Here is a 12,309-nt window from a genome sequence, read left to right on the forward strand (position 1 = left end):
AGTCGGAACCGAACTCGATCTATCGAGTGTTGGACTGATAAAACCAAACAGTTGTTGAAGGTCGCATATTGATGATTTCATTTGCGGGATTGTGCACACTTGCGTTAAACCAATTCCCACATGTTAACTCAACAAAGGTTGAGTAACACTAACAACAAACATCAAGAATCGAATCCTTTTAGTCTTATTTGTTAAATTCAATAGGTTAGAATCCGTTAATTACAAAATTTATAACTCCATATCCCGAGACCATAAAACTCATACCTTGTTATTTAATTACTATTTTTCTCATTATATTATCCCAAATCAATGTATAATCCCAAGCTCTTACAACCCAAGACTTGCTTACGGACTAACTCGTCTATTTCATCACTTGCTTCATTTCCAAGTGAGTAATCACATACCCTTTTTTACGCTTTTATACGTTTGGGGTAGCATGTGTAATCATATTAAACTACATGTTATAAGACCTCAATACTAAATTCACAATTTCACAATCATGTATTTATATGAATAATAGCTCGATCACTTGTTTATGCCTCATTTATGATTACATGCGCGAGTGTTTAATTATTGTTTATGTCTTGGCGTCATTAAGTATGATCATACTCCACCTAACTATTGCGGCTTTGTACCAAATAAAATAGGGCCTCAGTTATGTTCTCCTTGTAATATGGTTGTTACCTATTAGAAAGGAGCCTCAATTATTTACATTACGTATGCAATGGTTGTTACGATGTTCTATTTACACATGAGAATTGTGACTTTTGACTCATTATACATATAACAAATTTAGTGTGCTACTCACCAACATTCGTGTTTATCAAATATGTCACACCCCATCATAAGGCGGAAATGTTGGGGCATGAGCTGATTGCGCACAGCTTTCAAGGTACTATCATGCAATATTAAAGGTGACAATATCTATTAAATTTAATTAAATATTCAAATAAATCGAATACAAAGTACATAACTTAAAAATAAGGAAACAAGATAATTCAACATTTCTAATTTAACTAAGTCTTGATTTATTGTCTTGAACACATTTCTACTAAGATAAGAAAATCTTAAATTCTTCACCAAATCTTTCAACTAGTTCAAATGATAACATGCATATACGTATAAAATAGAAATAATTTTGTCAACACATGTTTGAGTGAGTAAAATACTAGTTAATTTGAATACAATAAAATATTAAAATAAAACGCAAACCAATCATGTGAGATAAACAATTAAGACCTAGCATATAAACAATTCAAATAGATAATATTGAATGGGCTAAACCGTTGCCATGCGAATCGGGAGTTGGTTACCATGAGTGGGTTTTCGGTAAACCATAAGAGCTTGAGCAAGCGAGGTAGATTGATTCGGCATTGCTTGAAAGAGTGTTGTTTGATGAGAGTATGTTTGGTAAACTTGAGCTTGCGGGTGCGGAATCCGATAAGTTTGGGTTAAATACGAATGATCTTGCTTGACGAGAGGAGCTTGAAGGACGTGGAATTGATATGTTTGGACTTGATGGGTAATGTAGTAAGGCGTAATTATAGCTTGAGCATGGTTAGCATGGATAATCAGAGGGCACATATCACGGAGATGATTAGGGTTCCCACAAGTGGTAGGGGCATCAGGTTGAGCATACGGTGTACTAACAGGTCTAGAAGCAGATGACACAGACTGTTGCAGAACGGCTTATGCACTAGGTGGCACACGAAAAGTATTAGGAAAATGGCCATAACGGTTACATTGGGTGCAACAGCGGCATAGGTTTTTGCGATGTTCTATTTGCACATGAGAATGGTGACTTTTGCCTCATTATATATATAACAAATTTAGTGTGTTGCTTACCAGCAATCATGTTTATCAAATCAGTCACACCCCAACCTAAGGAGGAAATGTAGGGGCGTGAACTGATTATGCACAGGTCTCAAAGTACTATCATGCAGTATTAAATGTGACATATGTATTAAATTTAATTAAATATTCAAATAAACAAATACAAAGTACATAACTTAAAAATAAGGCAACAAGATAATTCAACATTTCTAATTTAACTAAGTCTTGATTTATTGTCTTGAATGCGTTTCTTCTAAGATAAGAAAATCCTAAAGTCTTCACCAATATAGCAACTAGTTCAAATGATAACATGCATATGCATTTAAAATAGAAATAATTTTGTCAACACATGGTTAAGCGAGTAAAACACCAGTTAATTTGAATACAATACAATATTAAAAGAAAACGCAAACCATTCAAGTGAGATAAACAATTAAGACATAGCATATAAACAATTCAAACAGATAATACAGGATGGACTAAAGCGTTGCCATGCGAATCAAGAGTTAGGTGCTGTTTGTTTTTAAGAGCTCAAATGTCTGCAGTATGTGGACCACATCTGCAGACGTCTGTAGTAGAAGAGTTGGACCAAATATCTGCAGTCTCCAAGAAGAAGACTGTTTGTTTTTTAACATCTGCAGACTGCTAAAACTTTCAACATTTAACTTTATACCAAAAATAAAATTATCCAGCGATAATTAAAAATACATAAATCTAAATTTTATACAAAAAAATACAAATTGTCCATAATTAAAAATACTAACATCAAAATACATAATCCAAGTTTAACATGTATGAGAATCATTAGACTCTTACAAACAATCTACAAAAATATTTCCGGCATTAATCTCGTAATCAAATTGTCAAGTTCCATTAGTGTAGCCGTTGTCGAGTCTTGTCAAATCTAAATAAATAAACAGATAAATACATGTTAGAATAACTCGAACAACCCAAAATAACCCGTACTAACACAAACAAAAACCAAACAACATGGCGCAAACAAACCCAAAAACGTCTCAAGCTATCCCAAACCCGATAATAGAGCTTATCTTGTACGGCCGGACTACTTCAATCAGGGAACTCTGGAACAAATAAAAACTTTCCAGCTAAGCCATTACATATTACCAAAATTCATATAACTATTTTAACACATCCGTATAATATTTATTTCAATTCAATATAGCCTAATATATCAATCTACTATGAGTTTGATTAACGTCTTCACAAGAATGATGGATCATATATATTAATAAAACCAAAGCCAGAATTAAAACAACATGAGTCAAAAGAAAAGACACCAAAACATGAATGAAGTTTGCAATTAAAGTAGTTTTACATCAATGGTGGGTTGATTCAAACTTATTGAAATCACCATAGGAGGAAGAGAAGCAAACCTGTTTGTGGGAGAGAGAGGTCGGCGCTATTTGTTGGAGAGAGAGGCCGGCGATGGCTTGGAGAGAGAGAAAGAAAGGCCGGTAGCGGTGGAGGTGTAGAGGATGTGTGGGAGCGACGGCGGGCTGTGGTTGCAGCGGTGGAGGGGTTGGGCGGGAGTGGAGAGGAGGAGAGGATTAGGGTTTGGGAGTGAGATGTAGAAGAAGAAGTGGAGAGGTAGGGTTTGGGAGTCTGATGTTTTTTGGAGTCTGAAGAGGTGAGAAGAAATGGGGTAGAAGAGGTGAGAAGCAACAATGTCATCACTTCTAGGAGAAGAGGGCGCGTAGACGTTTTTAATGAAACGTCTTCGGAAAAACAAACACACTGCAGAGCCCAACGTCTGTGCGCCCTCTTCTCAGTGTAGACAAAAGAGGTGGAGAAGTGCTTCTGAGTAAAAACAAACAACACCTTAGTTACCGTGAGTGGGTTGTCGGTAAACCATAAGAGCTTGATCAGGCGAGGTAGATTGATTCGGCATTGCTTGAAAGAGTGTTGTTTGATGAGAGTATGTTTGGTAAACTTGAGCTTGCGGGTGCGGAATACGATAGGTTTGGGTTACATACGAATGATCTTGCTTGACGAGAGGAGCTTGAAGGACGTGGGATTGATAGGTTTGGACTTGATGGGTAATGTAGTAGGGTGTAATTATAGCTTGAGCTCGGTTAGCATGGATAATCAAAGGTCACATATCATAAAGATGATTAGGGTTCCCATAGGTGATAGGGGCATCAGGCTATGCATACGGTGTACTAACAGGTCTAGAAGCAAACGGCACAGACTGTTGCGGAACGACTTGTGCATTAGGTGGCACACGACAAGTATTAGGAAAATGGTCGTAACGGTTACATTGGGTGCATATGTGGCATAGGTTGTTGTGATGTTCTATTTACACATGAGAATTGTGAGTTTTGCCTCATTATATATATAACAAATTTAATGTGCTGCTCACTAACATTCATGTTGATCAAATCTATCACGCCCAAACCTAACGCGGAAATGCCGAGGCGTGAGTTGATTGCGCGCAGCGCTCAAGTACTATCATGCAATATTAAATGTGGCAATATCTATTAAATTTAATTAAATATTCAAATAAATCAAATAAGTGGTGCATAACCTAAAAATAAAGCTACAAGATAATTCAATATTTCTAATTTAACTAAGTCTTGATTTATTGTCTTGAATACATTTCTTCTAAGATAAGCAAATCCTAAATTCTTTATCAAATATTGCAACTAGTTCAAATGATAACATGCATATACGTATAAAATAGAAATAATTTTGTCAACACATGGTTGAGTGAGTAAAACACCAGTTAATTTGAATACAATACAATATTAAAAGAAAATGCAAACTACTAATGTGAGATAAACAATTAAGACATAGCATATAAACAATTCAAACAGATAATACATTATGGGCTAAAACTTTGCCATGTAAATCGGGAGTTGGTTACTGTGAGTGGGTTGTCGGTAAACGTAAGAGCTTGATCAGGCGAGGTAGATTGATTCGGCATTGCTTGAAAGAGTGTTGTTTGATGAAAGTATGTTTGGTAAACTTGAGCTTGTGGGTGCGGAATCTAATATGTTTGGGTTAAATACGAATGATCTTGGTTGATGATAGGAGCTTGAAGGACGTGGGGTTGATAGGTTTGAACTTGATGGGTAATGTAGTAGGGCGTAATTATAGCTTAAGCTTTTAGCATAGATAATCAGACGACACATATCGGGAGATGATTAGGGTTCCCACAGGTGGTAGGGGCATCAGGTTGAGCATACGGTGTACTAACAGGTCCACAAGCAAACAACACAGACTGTTTCGGAACGGCTTGTGCACTATGTGGCACAAGACAAGTAATAAGAAAATGGATGTAATGGTCACATTGGGTGCAACAGCGGGTTAAAGATTTATTCGGGTGATGATGGTAACAAATGGAGCATAACAGGTAAAAACCGAGGTAAGGTTTCTTGTTTGGAAAAGTCGAAAAGGCTTGCGGCTGGGTAGGATAGGTTGCAGCAAGGTTCTTACTTTTGTTTTTGTAAGGTTGAGTGGAGGTAGATGGTTTGCAGTTACCAGCAGAGAGGTTAGTGGAAAAGGTTGGACCAGTGGCATTGATGTTTTAAATTTGGGTTACTATCCTAGGGATCGCAGAAGCTATCTCCTTTACTATACAGGCGGCCATACGGTGGTCATGAGAACCAGATGATTGATGATGAGGACGACGGTGGTTTCTTAGGGAAGACATTCTACGAGGACCAAAAGTAAAGATTTATAAGGTGAAGGATAAGTTGAGATAACCCTTTAAACAATTAAAGTTAATTATTTTATATAACTTATAATAACTTTGCTTTTTATAATGGGGGATTTGTGTCGTATCATGAGGATTAATATATCTTCAAGTATGCATAAGTCATATCATAAAATTTTTATTTTAAATGAAATCGAGTAAATGAATAAACAAATTTTCTTTGGTAAGTTGGGCTTCCCATGAGCTTTCCATTTAATTTTAGTTTCCCAATTTGTCAACATACTAAAATAATTTGGTGAGCTGGGCTTCTCATGAGCTTTCCATGGCATTTTATTGGCCCAGCTAAATAACATAACATCAATTTTGGAGTTGGGCCTCCCATGAGCATTACATGGCATTTCAAATGGCCCATCAAATTAACGAATTAATAAGACAATTGAGTTTGTCGGCCCAGAAGCGTTACATGGCGTTTTAACAGACCAAACTAACAACAAATAAAATTAAATGAGTTGGACGGCCCATGAGCGTTACATAGCATTTTAATTTAGTTCCAACTAATAAATGTATTATCAATACTATAGATTTGGACGGCGCATGAGGGTTACATGGCATTTTAACTGTACCAACTAAATAACGAACTAACGACATAAAATGAGTAGTTGGAGCATCCCGTGAACCACCATGTATGATGAACTCCAACAAAAATAATATTCAAAACAAATTGAGGAATGGATAGTAGGAGTGCCCATGGATACCAAGGATTTTTCACCCAACTGGCCGTTTAAAAATAATATAACACAATAATAGGAAAAGACCGAATTGAGCCACGAACCACCATGAATTCGGTTTTAAAACAACCTAAGGTGTCGGTCGTATGACAGTTGTATCCCGCTTTGGCCTATAAGATCGAGTGTTTGTGGTCGGTTATCTTCCAATTAAGAAATAGTGTATTACCTTCCAGTTATTGCCGGACTTGTCACACAACCTAGCCCCAAGGTGAAAGACTAAAAACTCTTAAGAAATTTCCCAAAAATATAAGGAAATCTACAAGATTTAAATTATTTAAGAAAAATTATTTTGAAGTTGAGGCATAGCCTCGGAGTTGTTTGTGTGTGTGTAAAAGAAAATATAGTAATGAACCATAATTAAAAAGTTATCTAAGAAAGCTGTAAACAATTAATTTGAACACAAACGGCAAACAGATAAGCACGTATGGGGCTCTAAGCACGTTACTAAGGCACCACTGATGACTTATCTTAAACCTTCGACTCTGATACCAATATGCCACACCCCTACCTAAGGCGGAAATGTCGGGGAATGAGCTGATTGCTCACAGTTCTCAAGATACAATCATTAAAGGTGACAATATCTATTAAATTTAATTAAATATACAAATAAATCAAATACAAAGTACATAACAAAAAAATAAGGCAACAAGATAATTCAACATTTCTAATTTAACTCAGTCTTGATTTATTGTCTCGAATACGTTTCTCCTAACATAAGCAAATCCTAAATTCTTCACCAAATCTTGCAACTAGTTCAAGCGATAACATGCATTTGCGTATAAAATAGAAATAATTTTGTCAACAAATGGTTGAGTGAGTAAAACACCAGTTAATTTGAATACAATATAATATATAAAAGAAAACGCAAACTATTCCTATGAGAAAAACAATTAAGCCATAGCATATAAACAATTCTAAGAGATAATACAGAATGGGCTAAACCGTTGCCATGTGAATTGTGCTTTGGTTACCATGAGTGGGTTGTCGGTGAAACCATTGTCATGCGATTGGACGTCGGCCACTGCGACAGTCGTATGATCATACAATTACTATGATGGACCTCTCCTAATGCAGTAAAATAAAGCAAATAAACAAATGGAAAGTTAGGCATTAAACTTATATACACACAAGGATAAAACTGTTGCAATTGAATACTATATAATAGGTAAATAATTAAGTTACGCATATGTCCCCAAAAAGATTTAAAATAAGTAGAAATAGGGGAGTGAAATACTCACCTTAATAAATAAGCAAAGGTAAATGAATGTGTTAAGAATGGTAGCAAACAAGAGTCACGCTCGTCGAGATAGATCAACGGAATGTCTTAAGTAAAAGTAATTGGAGAGATACTAATGATTAACGAATGGATTCTATAAATTCGAGTTTTGAGTTAACAAATGATTAATCAAGAGTTAAAATATTTTACTTAAAGCTTCTTTTATAAAAGTTATATATGATAAAATAAATCATTTTCTTTAAGAATATTATTTTTATTTAAAGTTGTATTAAATAATATTAAATATTTTTATAAAAATATGTAAAAGTAATATGAGAGATACTAATGATTAACGAATGTATTCTATAGATTCGAGTTTTGAGTTAACGAATGATTAATCAAGAGTTACAATCTTTTACTTAAAGCTTATTTAATAAAAGTTATATATGATAAAATTGTAAGGCCCCGTTACCGGTACCCTACTTTGGACATTGGATTTACTAACAAGCGCAGTTCTAAATATCAGAGTTAATTAAAACATTCGCGGAATATTAAAACATTCATAAAACATTACACATTAATACATAAATTGTCTTATCAAACATATTGTCTTTCAAATCAAAACATAAATTATAAAAAAAACTTGAGCCTTCGGATGCCAGTCCCTTATTCTTCTGCCATGTGTCCCCGCTCAAGGCAGCTGTCTCATTCTACTCACCTGCGTGCATACTAAAAGTCAACTACGCTGAGTGGGTTCTAGTTAATCATACAACATACAATACATTCATGATTACGTACTTTCATACATACTTCATATTCTCATACTTCGTTTATAATATACATACTTACCTTCTGATGTGTTGCAAAACACATAGCGTTTTATCCCGTTTTTGTGTTGTTCTGTGCGTAAACCGTTAACGAATACAACTTGTTCTTGCATGAAATTAAATGTTTGTGTATATGATAGGTACCATGTTGAAGAGAGCGAAAAAATGAGTTTAATGAAGAATGAATCAGCTCAAACGGGATACGGATGAAGCCGGTATGCACGTTTGAATATAAACGAGTTAGAAAACGAAGAAACGAGCACCCAGGACCTGTCCGGGCTACGCCACCGGGTGATGCGTCCATTCCCATGCTATGCTAAGTCCCACATGCCCCAATGCTACCAAGAATGTTCAGGAATCAGCTACACCATCTATTTTGTCTTCTAGTGGGCCTTGTGGGCTTGTTTTAACCTACTTTATATTAGGAATGAGGTGTTTAAACATATATATAAACCCTAAAACCCTATGAACGATTTTATTATCATTCCTAGCCTTCTCACACCTGTTCTAGAGGAGAAACCAAGGAGGACAAGCTGGTTCTATCTTTTATCCTTCGGTTGTCGGTTTTGACTATTTTAACGTTTGTGAGTTCGTTTTTGGTTTTTAATCATTCAAACCTTTTGTAATCAGATTTATATGAACATGTTTATCATTTATATCTATTTTATATACTGTTCATTGATTATGATTGGCTAAACTTCTTTTTTCTACCTAGGATAGATGATTATTGTTAGGTTTTGATGAGTTTATTGGATTGTTTGATTAATATGACTTCATGAATTGCTATTGAAAGTTTGGTTTAATGATGAATTAGGTTGTGCTTAGTGGCTGTGATTTTATTGATTTTATCTCATAATCTCATACTTTGATTAATTGAATTGAATTTGATTGATAGTAGCTTGTTCAAGTCAATTCATTGATAGTAGCTTGTTCAAGTCTTTACTTTGTGTTTAGAGTTTGATTGCGGTAGGATCAACCGTAGGGTTTTGTTGAGATTGTTAATTGATTACATTCAGCTGGTTAAACACCTTCTTAGAGACCGAGAGGTGATCTAGCTTTCTTGAGTGAACCTTAGTTGTGTTATCCTTAGATACCGGTGTCGTGAGAACATTCAATCCATTATCTTGTTAGACCGTCAATATGATTCTTCCCTAGGTAGACGTTTTCTCCATTTTCAGTTAAGTCTCTAAATAAGGAAAGTTTTGTCTGTCAGTTCTATCAGTCTAGTTAATTAATTTAGTTAAAGTAATTTAGGTCAAGTAGTTTAATTTATTAAAAATAAAATAAAATATTGTTCTTAGGTGAGTCTTAGTTAGGGTTTAGTATTAAGATCGTTCTCATGTGTCCTTGTGTTCGATACTCGGACTTCTTAGGTCTATAGTACTTGTGATCGGTACACTTGTCGATTGTGTGTGGATTCATTAGGAGTTTTGTTTTATAAATTTAAAGCTTAGTTGTGAGTTCCATAGAAAGAGCATTCATTAGACACACATCACTTTCATACTTTATTCTAAATTCTACTTTACTTTATTATATTCTGCCTCGGATATTATTAGGGTTCGGTCTCATTTTCTGCCTTGAGTATTATTAGGGCTCAGTCCCTTTCTGCCTCGAGTTTATTAAAGGGCTCAGTACCTAATCTGCCTCGGATATTAATAGGGTCCGGTCCCTTTCTACCTTGAGTATTATTAGGGCTCAGTCCATTTCTTCTATACCTGGCTATCTCTTACATTCATTCATAACATACGTACATACCATTAATACATTATACATAGCATTATAACTTGACTGTACATGCAAATATCCGAAGATTGCTCACGTATCGACAAGCAATCATTCATACCTTTCACATAATCATATATGGCATATATTTATCACCGAGGATAAGCGTATTAACAATTCACATCGAGTATGCACACAGCCCCGCAAACATAACAAGGAATGGGGCTAGAAACTCACCTGAATGCGGTTACGTTCCCCATTAATAGTTATTCCCTTCTTTAACTGTGCGCGACTAACTGTATAACAATTACACGTATCAATTAACTATCACTACCCATTTCCATTAACTGTCTTAACACATTTTTCATTAGAATTTTAAATCATTAATTAATTTGCTAACTTAAAAGTTCAAGGGCTTCTTTGTAATTAAATCATTCTTATCTAAGTCCAGGAACCATTCTTGTCATTTTATCAAACTTCAGGTTCGTTACCCAATTCTTAAAGAAGTGGGTTCGCAATGAATGAACATATTCGTTACTTTATAGAGAATTGACTATTATAGCGAACTGGTCCTTGTAACGAATTGGACCTTATAACGAACTGGTCCTTATAACGAATTGGACCTTAATCGTTTGGTTTGGTTAATGAATTGAACTTCATAGCGAATTGAACCCTTATAACGAACTGGTCAGCATAACGAAAGACCCCTCTGTAACGAATTGAACCTTCTAATTCATTATCTCCTTTTAACGAATGGTCATAACGAATTGGGGTTAATTCGTCATCTTTTCCTAGCGAATTGGCATAACGAACTGGGGTTAGTTCGTTAGGTTCCCGTAACAAATTAGGGTTAGGTTAGGTCAGAGAATGTCGGTAACATTCTCTGACAACCTTAAATACTAGCGCCACCTTTCCGGCGCTGTCTTTCCGGCGCCGCCGTGTCGGAAAATCGGGCGGTGGCCGGAAAAACGTAATTTACCCCATTTAACCCCGTTTTTCATCCCGTTCGATCCAGATCTGAGCTAGGGCGACCCCTAAGCTCATATTGTAATAGGTTTATACCCGATTCCATCCAAATCTCGTGACTTTAACGGTTTAGGGTGTCGGCTCGTCGTTTCGCGGCTAGATCTAGCGGGTTTGAATCTATACGATATCCTACTATCATTACCTCGGGTTGATGCTCGGGTTTCTTGGTGATTTAGGCAAGAGAGAGAAAGTAGGATGAGAGAGAGCTAAGCGTGTATTTTTGATGGTGTAAGGAATGAGTGAAATGGATGGATTAATGCATAATTATTGCTTATATATTATATGTCATGGGCTTAAGCCCATGGTCTTTTCTCTCTTTCTTTGCAATCCAAGTCCATTACCAATTTTATTTAACCCAACACAAACCCAACTCATACTACTTAATATTATTATTTTATTAACCGAAACGAGAAAACGGGATATTACAAAAATAAATCATTTTCTTTAAGAATATTAACAATAAGTTTTAAATATATATTTAATTAAAAACCCTTTTTAAAATATTTAATACTAAAACCTTTAACAAATTTTAATAACTGTTTATAAACACACACACAAATATATATATATATATATATACACACACATATATATGGCTTTTACCAAGGTTCGAAAAAGTGAGGTTTTAAATAAAATAGAAATTAATTATAAGTTTTATTATATTTATAATATTAGTTAATATTAAATATCGTAAGTTAACCTTAATAAAAGTTTTTTACAAAAATAAAGTGGTTGGAGGATGGTTTCGAACCCACGTCTCCAGCAGCTCAGGACATAACGAAACCACCCTAGCCAACTTGTCAAACCCCAACCTATGGTGGAAATATCTGGGCGTGAACTAATTTCCCACATCTCTCAAGGTTACTATCATGCAACATTATAAATTTCAATATCTCCAAACAAAACAAATAAAGCATCAAACAAATAAAAACCATAAAACAATTGTCTCATTTAATTTCCCTAACAATATTCCTTAAGTGATCTTCCAACTTCAACTACATCACATCACACAATGACCTGCATATGCGTTGAAAATAAAGTAGATTTGTCAACACAAGGTTGAGTGAGCAACACACCAGTTTAGTGTACATATAATATATCAAAATAAGTGGTGCAACAAGTCATATGAGAATAACAAATTAACCAATTAGCACAAATAAATGAGATGTCGAGAAGCACAATGGCTATAACGACTGGCGTAAGATCATACTATATCTGAGA

The sequence above is a fragment of the Bidens hawaiensis genome, unplaced genomic scaffold (genome assembly GCF_021521415.1).
Source record: "Bidens hawaiensis isolate Kalapana, Puna unplaced genomic scaffold, B.hawaiensis_p1.1 tig00041180_1, whole genome shotgun sequence".
Lineage (NCBI taxonomy): Eukaryota > Viridiplantae > Streptophyta > Magnoliopsida > Asterales > Asteraceae > Bidens > Bidens hawaiensis.